Raw genomic sequence first — 27,757 nt, 5'->3', positions numbered from 1 at the left:
TGTCATTCTCTGTGAAGGAAGTTCAGACTCTGAACACAGATGTGTTCTGAGCATCTCAGCTAATTGTCATTTTTTTAAATAGAGAAAGTTCCTTGCCCTAATTGAAAAAGACATATGGCCAGGGTCATGTTAAGGATCAAAAGCAAATGGACAGTTTCCAATAACCCAAGTTATGTTCTGGGTAACTCCCTGCGCCACCCATGGCTTCCTGACCCTCTGCTCCTATTTCCTCCATTCTTCTCCCACTGGTCAACCTCCCACCCTGACCCTTTGTCCTCCTTTATCTCTGGCCTTGCCAAAATGTCTAGGATAACCAAACGTTGCATTTGGAATCACTTTCATGACTTAGAGGCACATTTACGAAGCGTTTTCTGGGCACAAAATGCCGTGTCTCTGTGCTGATTTTGAATGTGTTTCTCGTGTATATAGAGAGTACAGCCTGCCCTATTTACAACTTAAGCTGCAACTATGCAAAGAAGCCACAAAGATGTAGCTACTTTGAGTTACTTCCCCTGGTTTCCTAGAACTGACTAGGATCTAAGAATTAGGGCACCAGAGACACTGTCACCAGTGTGTGGGCCTGAACATGTCTTACATGCAAGGAACTAGCATCAGCACCCAGCATGGGATTCCGTAGACAGCGCCCACTACAAAATTGGCTGCCCAAATAAATTTGTGAACATCCTTCAGCTCTTCCATGATAACATGATGGCAACTATGAGCCCAATGGCTCTCAAAGTGAACCATTCACAGTTGAATCAGGCATTAAACAGGGATGTGTTATCGCCCCAACTCTGCTTATTATTTTCATTGCCATGATCCTACATCTGTTGAAGGGAATCTCCCCACCAGGGTAGAAATATATTGAACAGATGGAAAGCTCTTTAATCTGAGTAGACTGAAAGCAAAGAGTAAGGTAACCATAACTTCCGCCCTAGAGCTTCTGTATGCTGATGGCAATGTAGTGTGTGCACACTCAGAGGATGGGCTCCAAACCATGCTAAATATCTTCGCAGAAGCTTATGGACAACTTGGCCTATCACTCAATATCCCCAAAACCAAAGTGCTGCACCAACAAGCACAGAACAACCCCTCTACAGTGCCACAAATCCAACTTAATGGTGTAACATCGGAAAGTGTTGATCACTTTTCCTACCTGGGCAGTTATCTTTCCACAAGGGCCGATATCGATGCTGAAATCCAGCATCGCCTGAGCTCTGTGAGCTCAGCTTTCTCCCGATTGAAGCGTAGAGTGTTTGAGGACCAGGGCATTCATAAGGAAACCAAAATGCTCATTTGAAAACCTATTGTACTATGGTACCAACTTTACTGTACGCTTGTGAAACATGGACCTCTTATAAATGCCATCTCCAGCTCCTTGAAATATTCTATCAACGGTGCTTCCAATTTTTTTTTTTTTACATTATTTGGAAAGACAGGCAAACTAATGTCAGTGTACTGGAAGAAGCAAAGATCACCAGTGTCGAAGTAATGATTCTTCAACATCAACTTCATTGGACTGGTCATGTTGTTTCGATGCCTGATTATCGTCTTCCAAAGCAACTACTTTATTCCCAACTCAAGAATGGAAAGTGAAATACCGTTGGACAAAGACGCTTTTAAGGCAAATCTTTAAAAATGTAACATATTAAGCACTGATAACTGGGAAATACTGGCCTGCGAGAGCTCCAGCTTTTACCAAGACTTTGAAAAAGCACAAACTCAGGGCAAAAAGGAGAAATAAGCTAAGAGGAAGGCACATTTGGCAAACCCTCACCGTGATCAACTCCCAGCCAGAAACCAGTGTCCCCACTGTGGAAGGACATGTGGATCCAGAACTGGCCTCCACAGTCACTTATAGACTCACTGTTAAGACAGTGTTGATGGAAGGCAATCTTACTTGGCTATAAGTGATCACCAAAGAAGAAATAAGACTACAAATGCCTGCCTTGTGCATCTCTTTTAATCCCCCCCTCAACCCATCACTCTGAGGAAGTGTCAGTCATCTGGATCTAGCCGTACTTTTAATTTCCCATAATCCCCCTAGCCTAGTGTTGCTCTGGGAATTGTGGAAAATTTAAAGGGTGGGCAGGCCCAGTTGCTAAGCATTGCTTAGAGTGCTGGTAAGCCCACCATGGCCCATCAACAGAGGAACAGACCCATCAGAGGACATTTTGTTCAGGGCTCCCATAGATCTGAATCTGGCCTCACACAGACTGTGCCACTCCTTCAAACAATAACCAATAGCTGGCTACTTGCAGAAAGCAATGCCCTTTAAGTGCAGTTTGGCTCAGAATGAGCAAACGTCAATATTGCTTTGAAGGACATTGAGTCCCTGGGACCATGATTACTCCAATGACTGTGAACCTCTCAGTTCCACTGGGCTTCAGAACATTTCCAGTGTGCAACTGTCCTTGGCCCAGGAATTCAGATTTTCCATGTGCAGGTGAGAGAGAAGCCTTGTCCCTTTCTCCAACACTGTGATGCCTTCTAAAAGGCATGGAAGAAGCAATCCCCCTGTTCCTTTTCAAGAAGGAGTAAAACTGAAAGATACTGAAAAAAAAGGGCGTAGAGACTAGGGAGTGGAGACTATGATTGCCTGGGGAGGATTTGGCCTGATCAACTTTGCTTCCCCTCGCCTTGATATTCCCACAGAAGGCAGTGCAGTTCATGTCATTAAAGTGGAATACTTTGGTGCAGAACATGCACATTGCCAAAGTTCAAGTGATCACAGAATCATGGAATTGTAGATTTGGAAAGGACCATGAGGGTCATCTAGTCCAACCCCCGGCAATGTAGAGATCTTTTTGCCCAACGTGGGACTCGAACCCATGACCCTATGTCTCATGCTTGGTCGACTGAGCTATCCTTCTTAATGATTAGTACAGTGGATGCTCAGGTTGTGAACATGATCCGTGCAGAAGGCACGTTCGCAACCCACAGTGCCGCATCTGCGCACGCGCGGGACGCAATTTGGTGCTTCTGTGCATGCGCAAAGCGCAATATAGTGCCTTTGCATATGTGCGAGCACCAAAACCCAGAAGTAACCCATTCCGGTACTTCCAGGTTCAGTGCAGTGCGCAACCCGAAAGCACGCAACCTGAAGCATCTGTAACCTGAGGTATGACTGTACAACAACACTGCAGAGGATGTGCCTTGTGGTCTCTCACCAGCCCACACGCATTTCCCCTCCCGAATTGCGGGGCAGAGAATAGGATATATCTGTTGCTAGCTCAGTGAAACGCTGGCTCGCCCATCTGGCAGAAATTACACATGTAACAGTAAGCCCTGAAACATTTGAGACCAAGAACATTTGTCAGTTGTCGAAGAGGGCAGCCTGCATTTGCTTCCTTCACTTACAGGGCATGTTTTACTGCTTAGTCAGCTGTTAGGGAGGCATACAAACCTTTTTTTCAGTAGAGTTGTGGTAGAAAATAACTGATCAGTAAGTCAAAAGTGTCAAAGCTGTCTGGGTAGGTGGAGGCACTAACAGGAAAGCAGGAAACCTTGTCTGCAAGTTTAGAGCTTGTGGAAAGGAAATAGTTTCCATCCGACACAGAGATTGTAGACTTAACTTTGACAGGAGGGCTCAGACAAAGCCAAGAGTCATTTCTCCCCCTCATCCCACTTTAATGATTTCTGCTTGCTGCAGTTTAGCACTCAAGGGAGGAAGTGTGGCTTTGACTACATTTAATGCTTTGGATTGTTCTTACTATCGACATTGCAGACATGGAGAGACATGTGTGTAGAATAGAACACCCATTAATTGGTATGCATAAAACAAACACTACATCTCGGCTGAACCAGACCATACATCTTATCTTGAATTTAAGCATGTTTGCTCTGTATTTAAAAAAACTAGCACATTTGCACATTGCACAAACAGTCTAGCGTTATTGCTGCATAGACTGATTTTTTACCACAAGCCTGTGATTTCCTATTAATATATTTTTAGTAAAGCGATTAAAAATCTGTAGCCACATCCCATGATACAAACTTTAAAATATAAACACCCTTAGAACATGCAATAAAACAACCCTGTTAAAACAACTTAGTTATCAGTAGTGAAACCATAGTTAAACTATGGTTTATCATGACATCTAAACTAGGCTGTAAGAAAAGCTTTTCAGACAGCTTGAGCTTTTAATTAGAAATGCAACCATCTTGCAAAGAAGTGCTATCATTAAAACTGCGTGTGAAGCAGGAACCTCATAGAAAAAGGGACCTGAAAGCTGTTATCACTTTATTTACTTGTCAGGACAAGGAGGGTGCCTCAAATACCCTTGTACTCCAGCAAATGATGTCATTAATTTTGCTCTGGAAGAATCCCCCTAGAGGTTCCCTCTCCTGTGTCCCCATTCCACTGCACTGCTGTTAAAACTACCTGTTAAACAATATGCCTGGAGTCCTGTTCACAACAACAAATGTACTAATAGTGTGGACAAGGGGATGTGTGCAGAGAAATGGGTAGGAGAAATCCCAGCTACTATGTCTCCTGCTTAAAAGGAAAGTCTAAAAAGATGGAGTGAATCTCCTGAATTGCACTCTGGCAACTGTGAAGTTTTTCCAGGGCTGTTCTGGGCAGATGAGAGGGGACGGTGGTCTCTGTGTTGTTGCATTCTTGCCAACAGAAAGTAGGCCTGAGTCAGACGAGTCCCTTGGAGTCCATGCAACAAATACGTTCAGGGCCAAGGGCTAAGTATGAAAACAGCTCTCTGCCCTTTCATGTCTTACGGGAAGGAGCGTCAGCCTGACCGGGCTGTAACTGAGATGCACGAATAAGCCTCATGCTCTGGAGTACATGGTTAATGTCACTGTACTAGAGTAATCTAAATGCTACTGCTGGGTATCTCAGTGCGTGCCAAGTTATTTGAGTATCTGGTGTACTGACAAGTTCCTGTGAAAGCTACTTGGCCAACATCTTCTGTAAGGCATGGATGGCAGCTCGAAGCACACACTGTTGCTATGAACAAACAATGCCGTGACAAGTTGGATATTCCTCTTTGTCGGTCAACTTACTCTCTTCACTCTGCTTTTCAGGGTACAGAACAGCTTCACGACAACATCCATGCAAATTATTGAAGCAGTCCAGGACTAACAGACAGTCCTTTATCTTTTAATTACCCTTGACAGAAACATTCCTCATGACGCAAAACATCCAGGAGAGATTTCGAAGAAGTACTTCCTTTCACACAACACATAAGTGGTGATGGCCTTCAGCATAGGTGGCCTTAAAAAGGATTAGACAAATGTATGCAAGACAGGCCTGTTAATACCTATTATGAATTAGGTTCTAGTATGACTCAAATTGATGATTATTATTATTTTTGTGTATATTTCAACAATCTCAACGTTTGAGAGTCAATAGCACAGATGTTGTAAAGTGGAGTGTTGCAGTAAGCTGGCTGCTTTGCTGTGGCTAGTGTTATCCCCCCCCCCTTATAACAAAGGTCAAGACCCTAGAGGAATTACAGCGAGTTCATGAAAGTACTTAAGTGGATACTGAAAAATGCAAACTTGCGGAAAATTTGTGGTGATATCTATTTAATGCCACTGAAGGAGAGAACACTGGTTACTCATACCTCATTGCTGGTTGTGAAGGGGCCCTCCTAACATTTCAAGGTACAGGGACCCCAAAATGTAGGTCCATCACTGAGACGCAGTATATCCCTGGTTACAAGAGCTGGAGAGAAGTAACAGAAGATGCCCTCACCTGTTGGTGAACTTAATGAGACTCCTGGCTACCTCCTGTTGGAGAGAGAATGCCAGATCTTTCTCAAATTTCACAATGCTTTTGTTATGTTATTAATAAAACAGCAAGTTGCCTGACAAATCTGTTTTCCTTTTTCCTGAAGCAAGCAGGGCACTTTCCTTTCTATTTTTCCATAGTTTTCCATCGAACTGACTCACCGTGTAGTAAATCTCAAGTTCAATTGGTTACCTCAGTGCTTCTCTCATATGAATTTCTACACCACCCTTCATCTGAGGTTCACAGGGTAATTTAGAATATAAAAACTCAAAAATGCACACCATAGTAACAAACAAAAACAATGTGTGTGCATTTGAATGTGGCAGACGCTGCAGAGACAGTGGCCAAGCCCATCTGTTTGGATAGCTGACAGGCAGAGGAAAACCATCCCAGACAAAACAGAAGTGTATGCTATCAACTTCAGCTCTGTGTTATTTATGGACATGTCAAGCAGTAAGGGCATTTCTTTCATACATGAAGCTTAAATATTGTTGTGTGGATATAAAACCTACACTGGTCCTACCTCTTTTTGCTACATGTGCACGCTTGGTGTAGAAATTGCTTTTCAGCCTGTGCTTTCTTTTCCGCCTTAACAACATTCACATGTTTAGCCCAAGTAGCTAAAGAGGCTTAAAGGCATTATCAGGGCCATATGTTAAAATATCACAAATCTTCCATGGGAAGAAAACTTTTTCTTTAGTATGTACAGCTACTTTGACTGTTATGTACTAAGCTCATAGCTGTCAAGTTCTCCCCTTTTTTTAAGGGAAATTCCCTTATGCTGAATAGGCTTCCTCGCGAGAAAAGGGAAAACTTGACAGCTATGTCTAAGCTTGGATCCTAGAAAAATAGGCAGGTAGGTTCCTAGAATGCAACAACCTGACTGGCCGGCAGGAGCAGCCCAATCAGGCTCCAGGGGGAAGCAGAATCAACCAATCAGACAGGACTCATTGTGTAAATAATGTATATAAAGCCTGAGGTTTGGGGGGAAATTCACTCACTGTTTTATGAGCTGCTATAAAGAGCATGGAATCACTACGCGACTCCGAGCATATTTCATTGATGCTTCTGTGGGAGGTTTGTGCATGTGCACATGCATGTGTGTGTAAGAAAGAGAAAAAGAGAGTTTTGTATGCATGTTCTTGCACATCTAAAATCATTAAAGGATCTGAATTCCAATCACTGTAAAAGGAAGGGAACAGCGGTAATCACAGAATGAGATCCTACCTGCCTACGTACTGTCTCGCCAGAGTGGTACATGCTCTGGTTATCTCCCGCTTTGACTACTGCAATATGCCCCAAATAGGGCTACCTTTGAAGGTAGCTTGGACACTGCAACTAATCCAGCATGTGGTTGCTAGACTAGTGACTAGGAGTGGCCACTACATGTATAATTCGCACTAATTAGCTTCCACACATTGCTTTCTTCAACCATTGCTATTGCTATTCCACCACTTGCCACCCATACCAGGGGGTGTGTTTATCTGGAGTGTGTTGATTTGTCCCTCTTTGACATCACTTTGCCCCCTACCTTTTTTTGTTCTGTCTATGTATGCAGTGGTGCAACAAGGTCCAGACTGCCAGGAGCCCTATAGAAAATAGAAGAAAGGATGAGGCACATGTGGGCATATTATGCATAAATGTGTGCAATGAAGCTCTGACAGGGTTTTTTTTTATGGAAAGCAGCCTCACTAGGCTATGATTTTGAGCAAAGAAGTATACAGTAAGTGGAAATGTGAGATTTCACTGTCAGCGATATAGTGCAACACATCATCCCTACCTACCTTCTTTCTTGTGAAATGTGAAGCCACAAGAGAGGGAAAGTAGTTTTGGAGGAAATGACATAGGGGTTATGTACCTCTCCCGCCTCCTCTGCTTAAAATGACAGGGGTCAGAGTCTAACAGTGTGGTCCCAACAGCCTGGTGACCAGGTTCTAGCAGCCAGGCCAATCGGCACCATCCTTATAGACTCATACTGAGGAGAGCATAAACCTTGGAGAGTTCTTAAATAAGGCCAGCATGGCGCCAATTGGTTCCTCAAGTCTCCTGATTCCACCTGAGCTGGTGGGCTTCCATTTCCCTTCTTGCCATTTTTAGGGAAGGAGAATTGTGGGAACAAGTTCAGGCCAGGCATTTTCTCCACCTGTATGCTGTCCTGCTGTAATTTTCTTTTGCAGCTAGTGTGGGGGTTCCAATCCAAATTAAGACCCTAGTGTGGGGGATAGGGGAACTTTAACCCTTTGCCCTCCTGAGATGTGATCAAGATTCATATTGGAGGTCTACACCATCAACTGTGATTCCCCAAACAAGGACCCATTTGTTAGGGTTTTTTTTGGGGGGGGGGTGTAATGCAAATTTCAGGCTTCTTAGCTTCCCCACCAGGGTGCTGATTTGGATTTTCTCCCACTCCACCTTCTCTGCAACATTATCTGTTTGAACACACACCCCAACCCTGCACTTGAAGGCAGAGCCATGTGACTAGCATCAGATGTAGTTTGATCCTGGCTGCCAAATTTCCTGGGTATGAGTCTGAACAAGTTATTTTATTTTTAAAGTCACGGCTTTGTTATACACATTTGCATATAACCCCTTTGCCCCTTCGAAAACAAGGAAGTTGTGTCTAATTTAACAGTGTCTAGAGACCCAGGTAGGTGGAAGACCTTGAACATTTACATCACGTTAATGTCTTAAGCTGGGGGAAGTGCTTAAGGAAAAGCAAAAGGAACCATTTGTTTTATTTCTGCAAAACAAAACAACAATGACCCTTAGAATGAATTATTGTAGGCATTATTTTAGGTTGATGGGAAGCTCTTGAGGTGGATTTTCCTAAGGAAAAGACAGAGGAAAAGGAGAAATCCCTAGATGGCTCCAAAAATAATGGAGTCATGCAATAGCTAGAGAGGCAATGCTATGACTTACCTTGCTTATTCGTTGTCTCCTTTCATATTCTGCAAAAGTAACAGAGAATAGTTTTAACAGCTTGAGTAAAACCAAATATGATGCAGAGATAAGTAAGGGAGCTTGCCAAAGGACTTCCCTTTCTCTAAGGTGTTACATACATGATGTTTGTTGTTTCAGTGGTACAACAGGAACCAGCAGACTCCACAGAGGCCACCAACCTTTTAAAGCCTGTGGATATGTTTGGATTTTTGAGTGAGTGTCAAGGGCACCACACCCTCTGGACATTCTGCACCAGACTTTCCCCCACAATCCTTTGGAGCAGCACCAATCTCCTCCTTCAAAGCTGCCCGCCATGAAAGAGCCCACACCTCAGAGATGGAAAGAGAGATTGTGTACACAAGCACACTTTGCTTTCCCAAGGGATCAGGGTAAGAGTTGAATTCAGTAGAATTAATTGGTGCCTTGAAAAGCACAGAGAACTCAAAGAGGAAGTAGGAAGGAGTGTCAGGAGGAAAAAGGTAACCATGTTCACCATCTCATGACCAAGAGGACAGTGGGTAGACATGTTCAGAGGCTACATGAGTGCTGCAGGAAGACCTCAAAGGTGCCGTTGCACTCGTGGGTGCAACGTTAGCAAACTTTGCTGTAGAACAAGGATGGGAAACCTGTTGCATTCCTAGTGTTGGAATAAAATTTCCACCTGCCCCAGTGAGCCTGGCCAATAGCTAGGGATGGGGGTTGTACTATGGCAATACCTGTAGAACCACAGCTTAGCCACAGCAAAGCAACAGCTGTAGGGGTTGTAGCATTTTCAAATTTTGTATGGCAATCATTACTTTTAGTGGAAGCATTAAAGCACATGCTTAAAACCCATACAGTGAAATCGGTATGATAGAAAAGTGCTTCATTAGGCTGAGTTGTCCTTCGGCTGAATTGTCTAGTGGAAATTTCAAGAAAAAATCCCACAAAATAGAGTTGCCAACTGATCAGCACTGGGGCATGCACTGCATTTTAGAGCACCTAGGATCACTGGAAATTTATAATGGACTTTTAAATCTGTGTGAGTGGATCCTGAAGTAAGGGATGTAGAAAATCATTTCAAGCTAATCAGCCCTTTTTGAGAATTGATCCCACCTTGCAGCCTGTGTTTGCATGGATAGTGGTAGTGCACGCTGCATGCAACAATAGCTCTGTGTCTGTCTTCAGAGGCTGCTTAGCTCTGAGTCTGATACACATACAAAAAGATATCCAGTAAAAATAAGCGAAAGCAGCCAACATAATCAGCTTTGATATAATTCTCGTTAAAAATGAAAGGGGGGGGGGACTTCTCTCCAAGATAATCAAAAGTATCCTGTAAAATAACAATAATTATGGAGGAAGTGCAATGTGGGATAGGATTGAGTGTGAAATCCAAGAAAAATAGTCACCATTGTTTTCCTGCTGACAGTGAACTAGACCAATGTAAGCAAGACTCTGATCATGATCATATATGTTAAAAAATAAAGCTTAAAATACATTGTTACTCATAAGTAGCATGCCAGTTTGGTGTAAAGGAGGATTATATGCTTGTCTGAAAATTATTTGCAGATCTGATTAACACCACCAACCCATTTCATTTTATATCTACTCTATCTATATCTGTCTGTCTGTCTGTCTGTCTGTCTGTCTGTCTTGTCTGACTAGAACAATTAATGGGGTGGAACTCAATGTAGTAAAGTACATGAATGGAACAAGGTGTGCTTGCACAATGGGGCTCCTCCTTGCTCCCTGTGTCCCCTAAATCTGTTCTGGAAGTTCCCACAACCCCCCAAATAAATTTGGGGAGTGCAGGGGGGCTCAACAACTGAATCCTACCCAATAGTTTGTTTCTAGTTTGCTCCCAATATTTGGAAGTTTTAAATAAATAATCTCAGCTAATAATTTTCCACCCAAAAAGAATTTGCAGAAGTCCATGGTGTGTTCATCTGAAGTAGGAATGGTCTCCTTCAATTCAAACACCTAGTATATGTCAATATACTAAATGTGGGTTTCTTTACCCACAGATGTGGTGTGGTTATTGGTCTTATTTTTTTAAAAAAGGTAAATGACTCCTGACAGTTAAATCCAGTCGCAGACGACTCCGGAGTTGCGACGCTCATCTCACTTTACTGACCGAGGGAACCGACATTTGTCCACAGACAGTTTTCCCGGGTCATGTGGCCAGCATGACTAATCCGCTTCTGGCAAAACCAGAGCAGCGCACGGAAACACTGTTTACCTTCCTGCTGGAGTGGTACCTATTTATTTACCGGTACTTGAACTTGACGTGCTTTCGAACTGCTAGGTAGGCAGGAGCTGGGACCGAGCAACGGGAGCTCACCCCGTCCTGGGGATTCGAACCGCCGCCCCTCTGATTGGCAAGCCCTAGGCTCAGTGGTTTAACCCACAGCGCCACCCGCAAAGAAAGGAGTACATTTATCATAAATAAAATGTTTTTTAGGGTTAAACGGGAGTGCTACAATTTGCAGTCACACTGGTTCTATCTAGGCTCTGAAAACCCCTCAGCAGATGTCCATGTGTATAAAAGTCATGTGATACTACCCATGTCATTATTGGCATTAAATAAATACTTTGTATCCTTAAAATAGGCCCTGCTTCAAGTACAGAATCGGGCAGTTGTTTATAATGCTTTAAATATACCAACAAGAATGGCTGCCAAGCATGTAATGAATGAAGCACAAGTGTACAGAAGCGCAGTAGGCAGTCGGGGGCCTGAGGTGGGTAGGCCTGTAAGATAATACCAAGGACTTATTTTGCAAAGTAGGCTGTAAAAAGAGTCTGTGTGTATAATTGGTGCCAAGTCCTACTCTGGTATACTGATGCAACTCCACTGAAATCTCAGGACCATCTGCTATATATAGCCTTCAGTCAGTGGTTTTCCAAAGGTTGGGGATTCAATGGAATTTTAGAAGCTTTGACACGCTAACGGGATCCTGTGAGGATCTTCCAGGCTTCTGCAAATGATTGCAGGCCACTTTCTCGGAACGGTGTTTACTGAGCCGATACATTTTAAGAAAGGATGTTTTTGTGGCTAAATACCATACACACATACAGAAAAGGAGAGAGAAGAATCAAGGGTACTAAGTGAAGTTTATATATGTTGAAAACATGGCATTTATATCTATTCCACATCTCATTTGTTTCTCACTTTTGTCATGCAATACCCTGGAACAAATATCTATGTTTTTTTGTTTTGCTACAACAGCCAGGTAACAGTGCTACAGGGCATGGACCCACCTATCTGTGCATAGATGCACTTGGGGCCCTCTTCAAAAAATGGCAATTGTGTTGACCAGACATCTGATGGGGAGGGAGGGTGCAGGAGAAGGAAATTGAGGTCAGAACCTCTACTCATTTCCGGAACATGTGACAGACACTGTTGATAGACCAGTGTGGTGTAGTGATGATTAGGCAAGGGTTGGGAAGAGCCAGGTTCAAATCCCCAATCGGTCCTAAAGTTCAGTGGTGGTCCTTGGACCAGGAATTATCTCTCAGCCTGAGTTACCTCACAGGGTGGTTGTGAGGGAGGGTGGAGAAAGCTGTGTATGCTGTCGTGAACAGCTTTGTTTCCTCCTCCTTAGAGGAAAAATGAGCTATAAATATAATTTAGGTTGCATCAACACCATACCTTTAAGGCACATTTAAAGCACATTTAAAGAATCATGGGAGCTGTAGTTTGCCCCTCACAAAACTACAATTCCCTACACCCATAACAAAAAAAGTCTTTGGTGGAAGCCATGTGCTTTAAATTTGCATTACATGTGCTTTAGATGCATGGTGTGGATACAACCAGAGTTCTCCATGTGCAGCCTCAACATCTGGATCAAGCTGAAATACCCTGTGAATACAGAGTATGTACGCTGCACCCATCTGTGGTTTCTCATGCCTGGAACCTTCCTACATACTGTTGGTCCCCACATGGATTTGGGTGCATAGTTAGAGAAATAGAAAACTCCCATCTAGTAAAAAGTACACCCACATTTTATCTAATAATTATTTTGTGCTATACTGTACTTCTCAGTTTCAGTATTAATACCTTCTTGGTGACTTCATAATCATTTCCAGGAAAAAAAGTGATAGTGATGTCACACTCAAGGGATTATTACCCAAGGTGGGAAATGAACAGCAGTAATAACTGAATGCTTAATAAGCAAAGTCTCTGTTTTCATGCAAATGGCATTAGCTATAGCTGGGAGGAATATAGAAATGTATTATATAGAAGCAGGAGTGTTTATGAAACTGACTTTTTATTCGTCATTCCATGAGGCGCCAGTTGCTTTTCAGTGTTTTCATTTTGGATTTTTATATGTGAAAGATTTAGCCTGTGTAAATAGAAAGTCTGCTAATGAAGAGTGAACCTCAGATTGGTAGGGTTGTCATATTTTGAAGAGCAAAATAGAGGACACATTTGCCAACTTCTACTTTTAACTATGGATCTCTATGGCGACTCTCATTTTACACACCTATGAAAAAGAGGCCATGTCCTGGAAAAAGAGAACATACAGTAACCCTAAGATTGAGGAGAGATATTACCGAATAATTTTTTTAAAAAGTGTAGACATTCAGGATGCTTCCTGACTGCCACTGTTTTCTGGTGGGATCCAATCACATGTGGACAAATTCAGGTTGCACAACTGAAGCTGATCAGTGTTCTTGCACAAAAGTGCCAAAGGTGTGATAAGAAAAGAGATTTGTTCTGAGAATTTTTAGGACCTCTACGCAGAACTACAATTCCTAGAGCTGCATGGGAAGAGAGCTTGAGTGTCAAATCAGTTTAAACCTGTGGTGTAGCTGTAATCATACTTTCCTTCAGAGTACATGTCAGACAGAAGGAAGAAACCTTGCCCTCAGAGTACAAATTCCCCACTTTGTAAAGATTCCTCCCCGCTCTGGATTCCACTATATTGCTTGGTTTGCTTAAAACAGCCTGCAGCTGAAACCCCATGGGGACTTCCCTATGAGTCAGGGGACACACACACAATCTATGAGAGCCCTTTTAAGTTCAGAAGGGCTGTTTGAGCAAAAGATAACAGACTGTGGGTTGAGAAAGGAAAATAAATTGGGTATCATCCAATCCCCCTTTATCCCATCACATGGAAGGCAAGCAGTGATAACATGATGATGGCAATGAGAGAAAAGACACCCATATCATCATCATCATTATTATATCACAACAACAACAACTAATAATAATAATAATAATACAGTGGTCCCTCAGTTTAAGAACAGTCCTGTTTACGAACGATTTGGTTTACGAACTCTGCAAAACCGGAAGTAGTGTCCCGGTTTGCGAACTTTACCTCAGTCTAAGAACAGAATCCGAATGGTGGAAGGGCACTGGTGCTGGGAGGCCTCATTAGGGAAAGCGCGCCTTGGTTTAAGAACGGTTTTGGTTTAAGAACGGGCTTCCAGAACAGATTAAGTTAGTAAACCGAGGTACCACTGTAATAATAATACATATATGTATGTCTCCAGGACAACCATGGGCATATCCCAAATTATAACTGGTTGCTCATATTTGGTGGGTCATACACTTGATTTGAGATTTTGTACCAGATAATGTGATTACTGGGTGATATATCTGATGAGGTGTGCATGCACATGAAAGCTCATACCAAAATAAATACTTAGTTGGTCTTTAAGGTGCTACTGAAGGAATATTTTTATTTTGTTTCAACTCAGACCAACATGGCTACCTACCTGTAACTATATTTAACATAGTTATCTTGTTATGGAATCTAGTACAAATTCTGGGTGGGAATAAGCTTATAGCCACTTCCAATGTCTGCAAAAATACAGGATCATTTATGATGGTCCAGCCCAGAAGCTGATGGATCTAAGTGGTTTTCTAATGGGGATCCCATGGTCAATTATCCAGCTGAAGCCTAGTCAAATTCTGAAATGGGGAAATGTCTTGCGTGGCTGACATTATGGTTTCTATACCCTTTCCCACTGGCAAGTGTCTGTTCAGCACCTTGTAATATAAGGAAGCTGGGGCAAAGAAATGGCTAGATTCACAGAATGTTCATGGGAAGACTCAAGATAATGCTAACCCAACCCAGGCCAGATAGCATTTTAGAGGCTATCTTGTGGCAAAGATACTGAGAAGGAAAGTCTACTTTTCCATCAACATTGTGTCTGCACAATGCTCTCCAGAAGGTCTCTTCCAAGTAATGAAGGGCTTGTTATAGTCTAGCCTCCATGAGGAGTTGCAGAAACCCTCAGGAGCTCTTTGCAAAGTACATTGCATACAAAATCACTCACATCAATGCCAAATTGGACTCCACTTATCATGTTTACTTGGATACTTTTTATGGGGTTTGTTTCCAGCCTGAGGGTGGAGAACAGAATGCTTGGAGTAGGGATGAAGAAGGAATGGATTCTCCTCTTTGAACTAAAGAACTCTAATGGAACGGAACTTGCAGTTGGGTTACGCTCTTCTCCAATTTTAGGCATATTGCACCTGTGCTAGATTTATCTCAAAACACAAGTTTGAGAAATTTTGCAAACACGGTATGTGAAAGAGGATAGACACTTTGGGCTGTATTCATGCAAAGAAATCCCCCTTACCCTCTGCCATCCTCAAAATTGCTCCAGAGTGTTGGGTAACCCTCTCCAATCAGATTTAGGAGATGTGGGGAGAGGAGAGGGGGAGAACATTCCATCATCAAAGGAGAAATACTTGTGCTGGGATGTTCAGTTTTGCTCTACTTTGAACACAGTCCATGGATTCTCAAACCCCATTGCAATAGGGTTTACTGTAGAATAAAATTAGTGTTGCAATAGAATTTAGTGTTGTCAGGGCTAGATTGTTTCCTATTGTGAATTAAATGTCCCGAGATCCATTTCACTTTTTCTTTTAGCTGGTTGCTTGACAGCAAGGCCTGTAAAGTGCTTCCAAATTGCCTCCCTGAAAGGTGGTAGAAAAGTGTAAATGATTGATAGATAGGTTTGCAGTGCGATATTGTAATGCATAAGGAGGAGTGAGCCTCCTCTATCTGCATTATTTATTGACCGAATGAGTTTTCCTTGACAGAATAGATTGAAGTGGTTCCAGAAGGCTTCTATGGCAAGATTTGCTGATCACTTCAAAAGGCATAGCTTTTGACTTAGGCCTCAATCAGCATGTTCAGTGGATATGGGAAGGGATGGTGGGAATGTGCCTACCAGCCCTGTCCTTCCTGAATGGAGACACTCACTTGTCATGCGTTCAGTGTTAGTGAGAAAGGGGCCCTACATTTGTGTGAGATCTACACCTTCAGAGATTATATGAGTCTACCATTCTTTCTCAAAGAGGTGGATTTTCTGCAGTCTGAAAAGAGGGAATAAAGAGGAATATAGGAAATAATGATTTGATGCTGATGCTAACAGATGCCATGGCTGCTTCACCCACCTTGAAATCGGCTGTTTTGTTTCAGCAATATATATATTTTTTGGGGGGGGGGGAGGAGGCAGGGTGAGGTGAATTTCTTTTGGCAGAGGAGAAGAATAGGAGTGGCTGCCATGTTGTTTTTCTCAGCAACACCTTTTTTAATTTTTGGGAAATTCAAAATGGCTGCTGCCAAAGAAAATGGCCAACTCTTTTGCCACTCACTGGAGGCCACCATTATAGTGGACAGCAGTCATGGTTTGCTGTATCTTGAAGAGCAAAAAAGGGGATGGCCCTAGCTGCTGCCAGCCCAAGCCAGGGAAATAGATGCTTGGGAGTGGACATGGGTGTGAGGGGCCGCCACCTGGCAGCCGTGGCATGAAGACCAGCCCGTGCCTGAGCCTGATCCCAAAAAATTGATATTTCCTTTAAAATGTAAAAATCTGCCTTTATGGCCATGTTTGCCCCCCTAAAAAAGGACATTTCAAGGTTTTCATGGACATTTGGTAACTTTAGCATAGTCAGAACTAATTTTAGGGGGGCAGGGTTTATGGGAGGGCAGAACCAAGATATCTGCGGTGCAATTGGTCAGTTAGTTAAGTATTTCTATTTATTTACTTGATTTGGGGGTGGCAGCTATCCCCCTGTACCTCCCTGGCTATGCCCATGACAGCTGTGGAATAACTACAGACCAAAACACATTTCTACAGAGTGGGTGGATCATTCCTCCAACGACTCCAAGGTAGCAACTGAAGCAGACTTGTTAAAAAGATTATGTCACAGCGTATCATTCCATGCAACAGTATTCTTATTCCTGAACAGTAGTTTTTGAAATATATATCGGGTCAAAAACCCAAACCAAACCCAAAGGTACTTTTATTATGAAGTTTAAAAGGAGGAGGAGTCAGGAATGAACCAAAATGTTCTAAGCATGTACGATTCGAAGTTAGGCCCATGAAGTGTCAGTGAAATTATCCGGAGAAAGAGAACTGGGGTTGGGCAGTTCCATGAAACTGTTTCTCCTTTAATTACTGTACTTGGTCAGTTTCATGACATTTGGAACATATCCTTGCATCTTCCCTAGCTTTAGTAGATATCACATTAAAAAGCAAGTGAACAAAGTGTGGCAATTATACAGCCAATGCTCAGTGTGGAAACATTTGATAAGTACTTTTGCGAAATGTGATGAATATCTACTTCAGGGGCTTGTTGGTGTAAATGCGACTGTCTTACCACCTCTTCCTGACTGTAGCCCATTCCACTCATGTTCGGTACCTGCATTCAGTTCCCCCCTCCACACCCAGGGGTGCTGCTAACACAGTGGTTTGACTTCACCCCTGGAGGCACACTCCATTGTCTCTCAAGACAGACGTATGCCAACCATAGCTGCCAAGTTTTCCCTTTTCTCGCGAGGAAGCCTATTCAGCATAAGGGAAAATCCCTTTAAAAAAGGGATAACTTGGCAGCTATGATGCCAACAACCAAAGGAGAAATTGTATTTTGTGTTTCTGTCTTGTGTTTTTATGTTGTGAACCTCAGCGGAACCTCATTGCATGAGTAGCCTTCCTTTCTCATTCAATAATTTAGTGCCCTAATCTTAAATACCTTGCTTGGAAAGAGGCAATTTCAATATGGCTTATTTTCAGGTATGTTGGTACAACTCACACTACAAATCTTGTAACTTTTGCAAGGTTACAGAATTTTGGAATGCAAAGATGAATAGCATTGTTCATCAGTTACACAACTATGGGCTTTAACAGTGAAAGTTTAACAGCTACTCTTTGAACATATGCAGAATATTAAAAATGAAAAGCAACCAAAGATGGCAGTGGGTGGGGAGGTGGGGAGGGATATGTTGACCTGGGATTATATACATGCTTTGAGATGAACAGTGTTCTTTTATTATTAGTTGCTGTTTTATTTTTAAAAGAACATTTTATTAACTATATATCATGTTCATATATGCAACCTACCTGGTAGTAAAGGTAAAAAAGGTAAAGGTAAAGGACCCCTGGACAGTTAAGTCCAGTCAAAGGCAACTATGGGGTGCGGCACTCATCTCAGTTCAGGCTGAGGGAGCCAGTGTTTGTCCATAGACAGCTTTCCGGGTCATGTGGCCAGTATGACTAAACTGTTTCTGGCACAACGGGATACTGTCATGAGTGCCAGAGCACATGGAAATGCTGTTTACCTTCCTCCCACAGTAAGAACCTGACTGCTCTTGACAGCTAAGGTACAAAAGTTTATTCTTCATAGAAATAACTCCAGATCTATCCCATGAGTCTTCAAATGGACTGGTACCTTTCTGAGAATTCCTGTCATCCTGTCACAAATTCAGAACAGGCAGGAAGGGCAGTTGTGGGTGTCTGGTGTGGCAGAACAGGGTCAGATCTAGAAAGGCCTTATAAAAAATTAAATGAATAGTCTGTATCTGCCTGACAGGTCCTTAAGTGGCAGAGCCACAGTTTTGCTTGAGACTGGTTGACAAAATAAGTGTCACTTTATGACAAAACCAAATGCCAGAAATAATCATGTTGGGTTTTGTGATCAACTGGAAAGCATTTTGATGGTCCATTTCTTTTCTAGTGATGTTGCATTCGTGAACACCTGAAACATGCAATGGTTTGTTTTTTTAAAATGGCACAAATGGGTGGGATGACCAGGTTCTATACTTTTCAAATTTTCTCTCTTTTTTTTAATTAAAACAACAATAACTGGCCTTGACTCCATTCAGTTGATTTTTCCATAAGCAAAGTAATGCAGTGCTCTGCTCTCCCATATTCACAGTAGTCTATTGAGAAAACGCAATGATTCCTCAATTCATATACTAAATATTCACATGGTTGCAAGAAATGGATTGATTGCACTAGTGGCATGTTCCTAGTCACATCCACACCATACATTTAAAGCACATTTAAAGTAGCTCCATGAGAGGTAAACTACAGTTCCCAGGATGCTTTGGGGAAACTCATGTGCTTTAAATGCATGGTGTTGATGTGACTCCTATTAAGCATAATGTGGTATATGTAGTCCTGGAGATACTCTCAGCTCAGTAGAGTTTTGTCTCTACTGTGTACCATTCTGATGCAGAGATTATGGGACAATATAACACAATGCTCAGCTGGGGCAGAGCAGCCCAGAAACAAGAGCCATAGACCAAGCTAGTTAGGACTGAGAGCAAGTCTATTTTTAGTGGACACTCGGGATCAAGAAGCAAGCCCGGACTGAAGGACAACCAAAGGATACAACCACACACCAGAGCTCAGGAATACTTTGTTACCCAAGCAAAACTTAACCAGAACAGGAACTCTCATATTCCTTCCTATCAGCCTAGGACAGGGGTCTGCAACCTTTAAGACAAAAAGAGCCACTTGGACCCGTTTCTGAAGAAAAAAAAATAAACTGGGAGCCGCAAAACAGGGACGTAATTAGAAATCAGAGGGCCCCATAGCAAAATTTGCTATGCCCAATAATCAATGCCCCAAAATGCCATAGAAAATTAATCAGGGCCCCAGTGTACCATAAATCATAATCAGTGCCTGATGTAAATAATAATTAATAATGAGGGCCCAATGTCATCCTCATCATTATAAAAATAACTTTGAGTTTGGGCTGCCTTGATTACTGGGAATGGGCAAAACTCTGGCTCCCTTATTAGGACACCTGTATGGTTTCATGTGTGTTGCTCCCATCAAGTGAACTTATAAAATTTCCTCATATTGAATCAACCCATTGATTAATACATCTACCTCAATCTCCTGACCAGGCCGGCAGGAGGCCGCAGGCAGGAGCAGCAGCAGCAAACACGCGCTCCGAGCCCGCAAACCTTTTCTGCTGCTGGGCGGGAAGAAGCGCACCCATTTTTTTTAAAAAAACTCCGCCCCCGCCCCCCGTGAGCCTATTGGCTGCAGAAATGCGGCGGGGAGGGGCTGATGCAAGGAGGGGGCTGACCACGCTCCCCGGGCTGCTAACGTCACCTTGCGTCCTTTTTGCACAGCGCACGCGCACAGCGGAGTTGTGGACTCCGGTGGGCGCCATGCGGGGCGCAGGCGCACAGCGCGCCGCCACAGCTGTGTGCTCCGGCAGCGCTGGGCTCCGCACGAGTGTCTGGCGGGCGTGGCGGGCGCCGCCGCATGGCTGAGGCGGCGCATGGCTCGGACGCCTCCTCCCCTCGTATCCGCTCCGGAGCCGCAGCAAAGGTGTAAAAGAGCCACATGCGGCTCCGGAGCCGCAGGTTGCAGACCCCTGGCCTAGGAGGATCCAGTGGTTTGACACGGTCAGTCCAGGATTTGAGATTACTTTGCTGAGAAGCTGCCACCTGCAACTCAGTGGATTCAGTGATCTGCTGCCCCCAGATCCCAGCAGCTTCTGATAGTACAGCTGCCCATGACTGTAGAAAATTCATGCAAAATCCCATCAATGAGATTCATAGCCAGACCTGAAAAAGGTTAGACCAGGGGTAGTCAACCTTTTTATACCTACCGCCCACTAATGCGTCTTTCTTGATGGTAAAATTTCCTTACCGCCCACCAGTGCTGCAGTAACATGTGCCGTAGAACCTCCACCCCCACCCACCTGGAATCCTGAAACATCCACTAGTGGGTGGTAGGGACCAGTTAGACTTAGAGAATGGTCAATGAATTTAGCTCAGTCTAAAGGCTACTTGACCTTTTCACCACTTCTCTGAGATTGTCACAAAGTTTCCTAATTGGGATAGATTTCTCTTTCTTTATAATACATTCACCTGTCAGCTAGGGCAGCCCTGGGCTCTTTTCATGCATGTTAATAATGCCAGGCAGTGGAGGAGCCTGCTGTTGTTATGCAGCTCTCTCTCTCTCTCCCCCCCCCCCATGTCACATGTTTATGAAACCCCTCTAATGTCTGAAAAAGACAAAGGATGTACTTCTAATGTGACAGTTGTCATTACCATGTAATCATCCAAGTGGCTCTAACGGTTACCAGGCATGTCCAAAGTCCGTTTCGGATCAGGGTTGCTGTGCCCATTACAACCAAAAATGCAGAACATAAAACACCACTAAAAAGGAATGTACTTCATTATACAGTATAGATTATAGCTCTTCAAACACATCACTTTGGCCTAATATTAGGGTTTAAACAGTAAGTGAGAATTTAGCTCTTGGTTTTAATGGGAATTTGACCCTGTTTAAAAAACATTACCTGTTTAAAAAACATTATCAGATAAACAGAATGCCCCCAAAAGCACATCCTTTAAATATCTTCGTTTGGTTATGCCTTCTTCTATACTATGAGATAGTGGTGGTGAGGAGATCATTCTTTCTGTACACACTTTTCTTGGGTTCTCCCCCCCCCCAGGAAGCATAAACAGAAGTTTGTTCCAGACCTCCCCCTGCCCCCATTTTCTGTTTTTTATTTGTGATTTCGTTTCTCTCTCTCCTTCTCTTCCTCCCTCCCTCTCCATATGGAGCAAAGTGAAATTAAGGCATGCGGGGGGGGGGGCATTTGAAAGAAGAAAGGCTTGGAAAGAGCTCGTGTTTTCCAAGAGTCTGCTACAGCTGTTAATTTGTGGAAAACCTCAGTGGAAAGTAAAGTAAGCAAGATGGCAGCATCATTTTACATGAGAATTCGGAAATGGCCAAATTCCAGTCCTTGGCTGACTCTGGGACTTGGGTTTCATTGCCAAAGCTTCAACTGGTGTCATGCCATTTTACAGATAATGTTGATGCAGCTGTAAAGGACTCAGATGTTCTTCTTCAGTGTGGAATTTTTTGCTATACACTCAAATTGAAGTCTCAATGAATTGTGGTGTTTGTCTTTGCTCAATAGATTATGGTGAACATGTTTGAGAGAGAAAATGAAAATAGGGTTTATTTTTGTTGTTCACAGAGACTGGCTCTATCCAGACCTCAAGTGTCATGAACTTTGGCAAAGTTCTGAGGCAGATTTGAACTTTCTGGCTTGGGTAATTTTCAGCATCTCTCTAACAGACACGTACCAAAAAAATGTTTTCTATACACTGTATAATACTTGTATGCTCTGACATGCTAATGTTTGCTTTTCAGATGAGATTTTTCTTAAGAACTCAGCTTTAGCCAGGGAGTGAGGGGAATGCAACAATTAGCAATTTGTTGCCTTTTCATGACACTCAGAATCAGCAGCTTCATTCCATAGGACCAGCCCAATGGAACAGTTTTGCTGAGCCACTTCCAACCAAATATGTGGGGAACAGGATAAAAAGTACAATTATTTCTTATTTATTAAAAATATTATATCCCATTGTATAGCTTTGAGAAACTCTCAGGGTGGCTTGCAAAAGCTTCTCAAAATAAAATCACATTCACCTACTACAGGAACAGAAATTACATGGTGTCCATATAAAACCAACATTGAAGAATGCATTTGCAAACAGACACAGTCTCTTCCCATTCATTCACACCAGTGGTTCCAAAGAATCAGGACGTCAATCTGCCCACTTTCCCCAATACAGTCTTCAAGTCTGACAGTGTGTCAGGCTTGTTTCCCATTGCTTCACCAACATTTGCATCCCTGTACCATCACCACCTTTGTCTCAAGCAGCAACTGAGTTCGGAAAAGGCAGCCCATGTCATCCCGGGTGCCAAGGAAGGCTTTCCACAGCCAGGAACCGGTCTTGCTCATTACAGTAGTCTGGATATGGGCAACCCACAGCACAGAATTTGCAATGTCAGGCAAATGTCACAATTTACTACTTGTTGGCAGCCTACAGCCAGGTGTGCTGTCCAACTGCTCTGCCGTCATACATGTGCAGGGGATGACGACAATATGGCCAAAGACAACCAAAGGCAAAACAAGAACCTGCTCTTTCTTTTGTCTTATCAGTGTCTCACCATTGTGGGATTTTCACAAGGAAGGCAAATAATACATCATGGATGCCTGTTGATCTTTGCCATATATGGGGGGGGGGATTCATAATTTTTTTTATACTGCTTGATTTTAAAAAGAATGAGGTGTGAGCGTAGGGATGTCAGAGGTTATCCACACACACCCTATGATTTTATGATTTAGTTACTGCTGGAGCAGCATGAGACTAAGCCACAGAGGAGCGTAAGAATGAAATCATAAGAGGAACACATACAAATATTGTTCCCCAGCCTAATTGTTTACTTGCCTTGTGAAATTAAGTCAAATGCTGGTTAATCTTGTGTAACTGGCACGTTTCCAGGAATAAACACTCACCTAGCCTCAAAAGAGCAAATTTCAACCCAAGGTGAAACACTCTGCTTTATTTTTTACTTAACATGTTCTAGAGCTGAGCTCTGGCATCCAAAATAGGCTCTGCTGCTCAGCCTGAGGCCGTTTCAAGATGAGAACCCCTTCTTCTTCCTAGATTCTTTTGATGGTAAAGATCAGGCTAAGATAGAAATAGGCCACCACTTGCTAGCAGCACAATTTAGGATGTGGTTGCCAATGTGTTCTCAGAAATAGTGTTATTAAAAATATTTTTGTTTTGCCTTTCCATCAAAGACACAGAAAGCTGCTTGGAACACCATTAAAGCAATAAAAATAATCTTGGATTAGTGCTGCCGACTTGTGAAATACGTCCCTGGGTAGGCCCTGGAGCTGAGTTTCTTTGGGTCCAGGGACAGAGCCTCAAGCAGATCTAAAGGAAGAGACAGAAGAAAGAAGGCGAGCACAAAAGGATCTACAGCACACAGCTTCTTTCTTTTTAAGAAAAGCTGGCCAAAGAGAAGGAAATGGCCTTAAACCTTTCTTTTATGGCAACTGCCACAAAAGGAGGGGGAGGAAGCTGGACATACCCTCATTTTCCTGATTCATTGGCAACCTAACCCTGGACTATCCAATTCACGTTTCATCAACACCTGCGGCCTATCCACCATTGCAGCCTTAATAAGGATAGAGTGTGAACTGACTCTAGTCACTCATAACCATACCTATTGTTGCATCTACATAAAGTCGAGTACACAAATGAAAACAGTAAGTGTTCTGCACATAGCAGAAGCAACAAATAGTCAGTAGGAAGACCATACTGCTGTCAGTTGGTGCACAGCCCCAATGTATTTGAACAGTGAGAGACAATGCAATGTCTCCTTGACCACCTGTTTGTGCATTGTGGATATGCATACTTATATACTAGGTTTGTTATGCCATCAATGTGTATTTACTGGTCCCTTCTGTGCACAGTTATTGTTTGGTGCAATGTTGTGATTCATGGATGTTGTTGTGGGAATGTTGATTGGGAGTGTCATGTTACTTACCAGTTTTATTCTGCTATATATTTTGCTGTTGAGACGACATATGGTTTTGGACTACTACACAGATGTAATACCAACCTAACTGTGCTCTAGCGGATGCCAGCATAGCAAGCAGGAACACAGGATAGGGCTGGTTGGGCAGTAGAGAATGCAAGGAATGTAGTCTCAGCAACACAGAGAGTCTTCTAGCCTCATTCCGAACAACAGCAGAGATCAGGAGGGCACCAGCATGTCAAAAGCAGTCCCTCATCAATACAATGGGTGGAGGAGAGAAAATTAGGCACCATGTTGGTGGTGTTTTTTGCACAGATAAAGATCTCACAATGATTATTGTAAGCCTTCTTACAATTAATGTTACAAGCAGAATCCCATTGTGAGCAGAAAGATGCAGGGGTCATGCAAATCAGACTTTGTCCCGTCCCGTCCCCCGCGCCCCCCCCCCAATGAATGTGCAGATACAAGAATGCTTAATCTGTATTCTGGCATGTAAGAGTGAAGCAGCCCCATATTACATCACACACAGATGCAGTTATAATTTAATCATTTGTTGTTGTGAACTTAGAGGATGAGGGTGGGGGGACACACAGCATCCAATGCTCTTTCTCCCACCCCTTATTACTGTTATTTACACTGTTGTGTGCAGTCACTTAAATCAGCCGCAGATATCAGGATAAATACACAGTTTAGTTCACAAGATTAATGTTCTGTGTTCAGATCTCAGTAATGCTGTTTGGCAACACTGATTGCTATTGGCACTGGGCTGCTTAGCAGAGCACAGGATCAAAATGTCATTCCTCTCTGTATCTCAATGCATTATGTCATCCCCTGTGGATGTACTCGTATCCTTTCCAATAGTTCTCCTAGGGAATAACCTAATCTACAACGTTACACATCTGGTGGTGAGACTACATGATGCTCACAGATCTAAACTTGGATCCCGTCTTTGGTTCCCACATCTGAGTATAACTTGTTCATGTATTTTAGGAAATTATGGCTAATAAAATATTGAAAAACAATCATCTTCCTATCCTGCACAAATCAGTGAGCGATAAACTCAAGACACATGACTGAAATATGCATGCCATGGCACCATCTCCTTTGCATTGAAATCTTAATGCCTGAATGTAAAACCAGAAGCTTCCTGTTCTGATACTGCATGGTGTTTATTTTTTGTGGGGGTGGGGGTGTGCTGTTGTTTTGAGGGATGTGTTACCGTCTCTGTTATTGTCGTCAGTGTGTATGGGAGAGAAAGAAATGGATCATGCAACCAAACATTCCATGCAAAGTATTAAGTCTTGTCATCTATCTGATTGCAAAGCCATTTCTGACTTGTGTGGGAAGTCTGTGCACTGAATAATAGCAGGACATTTTCCAGGTTATGAATCAATGGAAAGCACCCCAGTGGATCTTCAAAGCGAAATGAACATACCATGAGTACATTTCATATATTGATATATGAAATATACTAAATGTGAGTTTCTTTACCCACAGATGTGGTGTGGTTATTGGTCTTATTTTTAAAAAAGGTAAAGGACTCCTGACAGTTAAGTCCAGTTGCAGACGACTCCGGAGTTGCGGCGCTCATCTCACTTTACTGGCCGAGGGAACCAACGTTTGTCCGCAGACAGTTTTTCATGTAGCCAGCATGACTAAGCTGCTTCTGGTGACACCAGAGCAGTGCACGGAAACACTGTTTACCTTCCCACTGGAATGGTACCTATTTATCTACAGTGGTACCTCTACTTACGAATAACTGTACTTATGAATGTTTCTACTTATGAACAGAGCTCCGTCCGCCATCTTGGATGCGGTTTAGATAGGATTTTTTCTACTTACGAATTTTTAGATAGGGTTGCTTCGACTTACGATTTTTTTCTCCCAATACATTCCTATGGGATTTGACTTACTAATTTTTTCGACTTACGAATGTGCGTTCGGAACGCATTAGATTCGTAAGTAGAGGTACCACTGTACTTGCACTTGATGTGCTTTTGAACTGCTAGGTGGGCAGGAGCTGGGACCGAGCAACGGGAGCTCACCCCATCGTGGGGATTCGAACTACCGACCTTCTGATTGGCAAGCCCTAGGCTCAGTGGTTTAGACCACAGTGCCACCTGTGTCCCTTATTGGTCTTATTTAGCTTATGGCTAATACATTCCAATAAAGTCCTCACGAATGGAAATATTTGAGTAGCTCAAGAAGAAATGATGGCAGCAATAGGATTCATTTCATTGGTCAGGGTCTTACAACTTCAAGGAACAGCCAGAGCTCAGCATCTGATTTGCATGCAGAAGGTTCTAGGTTCAATTCCTGGCCTCTCCAGGTTGGACTGAGGGAGAATACTGAGCTAGAGGGGCTGTTGTTCTCATTCACTATACGCAGGGCCTGCCCTATGGCCAGGCTGGGTGGCGCAGGGCACCCGCCCGCCACGCAGCTGCGCCCTGGCAGCCGCGCTGTGCCCGCCCGCCGCAAAGCTCCGCCCGCCCGCCGCGCTGGGAAATGGGGCGGGCCGGGGCAGGGGCACCGGAGGGATCTGTCGCACCAGGGCGCCAAATATACTTTAGACGGCCCTGACTATATGGCAGCTCCCATGGTTCCTAATCTCATTCCCACCTTATTGCAAGTGCCTTGTGGAAATGATCTGCCAAGAGCCCAAATCCATCCATTGATCCAGGCTTGCTGATGGCCAGTCTTTATCTTGACTGTGACTGTGTCTTAAATGATGGAGCTAAATGCATAAGAATTAGTTGGTTCATAACAAGGGCTATCTTCCTTACTATTATATTTTTTAACAGTATTTTTTGTTTCTTCTTATATACGTATATATAGAGGTAAAAAGGAAACACTTCTCTTTGCCCCCCAAATAAGCTTTATTTAATGGAACAAAATGAATGAACACTCAAAAGATTTTCAGACAATATTCATGAAATTTATGTTATTTCTTCAACATTTTCTTTAGGAAAATCATTGATTAACCTGTCATAGTACCATCCTGCAGTACAGAACTTTCAATCACTGAAACTGTCGAACTCGTTAAATGCTCTTGAAACAAAGGGCAAAACATTTAATTTTTGACTCATTGCATCAATATGGAAAATGTTAAAAACAGTTTAAGAATTGTCTTGGCAATTGGAAATGTGGCAATCTAAATCACCAACTGGGAAACTTTGATGATATAAGGTCCTAATTGTTGGGAAAAAATTATGGGAAGTCACACAATACATCTTCAAAAACAACAGGATCAATTTCCTCTGAGTACATATCCAGTAATTTTTGGATGCTGTTGCCTGTTTTCACCCCATCAGTGTACTTTCCAAAGAGCACCTGGAATAAGTCCAAAGTTGACTTTGAAGCATCTTTTCTTTTTTCCAGCTGTACAACTAAGGCCACATTCACGCCATACATTTAAAACACTAAGACACCACTTTAAGCAGTCCAGGCTTCCCACAGGGAATTATGGGAACTGTA

The 27,757-nt window shown here is 42.9% G+C and overlaps 1 long non-coding RNA gene across 1 annotated transcript in view; it reads right to left on the bottom strand.

Annotated features, from left to right (window-relative positions):
• Positions 1-1,371: 1,371 nt before the first annotated feature.
• Positions 1,372-27,757, bottom strand: part of LOC118081872 (uncharacterized) — a 44,146-nt gene continuing 17,760 nt past the window's right edge. The window contains exons 2-3 of the long non-coding RNA XR_004692138.3: positions 8,669-8,697; positions 1,372-7,338 (exon numbers count right to left, since the gene is read on the bottom strand). This is a non-coding gene — a long non-coding RNA (uncharacterized LOC118081872). The remainder of the gene's footprint in view (positions 7,339-8,668; positions 8,698-27,757) is intronic.

This window comes from Zootoca vivipara, chromosome 3 (genome assembly GCF_965207765.1).
Source record: "Zootoca vivipara chromosome 3, rZooViv2.hap1.1, whole genome shotgun sequence".
In the NCBI taxonomy this organism is placed as follows: Eukaryota; Metazoa; Chordata; class Lepidosauria; order Squamata; family Lacertidae; genus Zootoca; species Zootoca vivipara.
The sequence above is the reverse complement of the archived record's forward strand: the minus strand, read 5'-3'. Positions and strand labels throughout refer to the sequence as shown.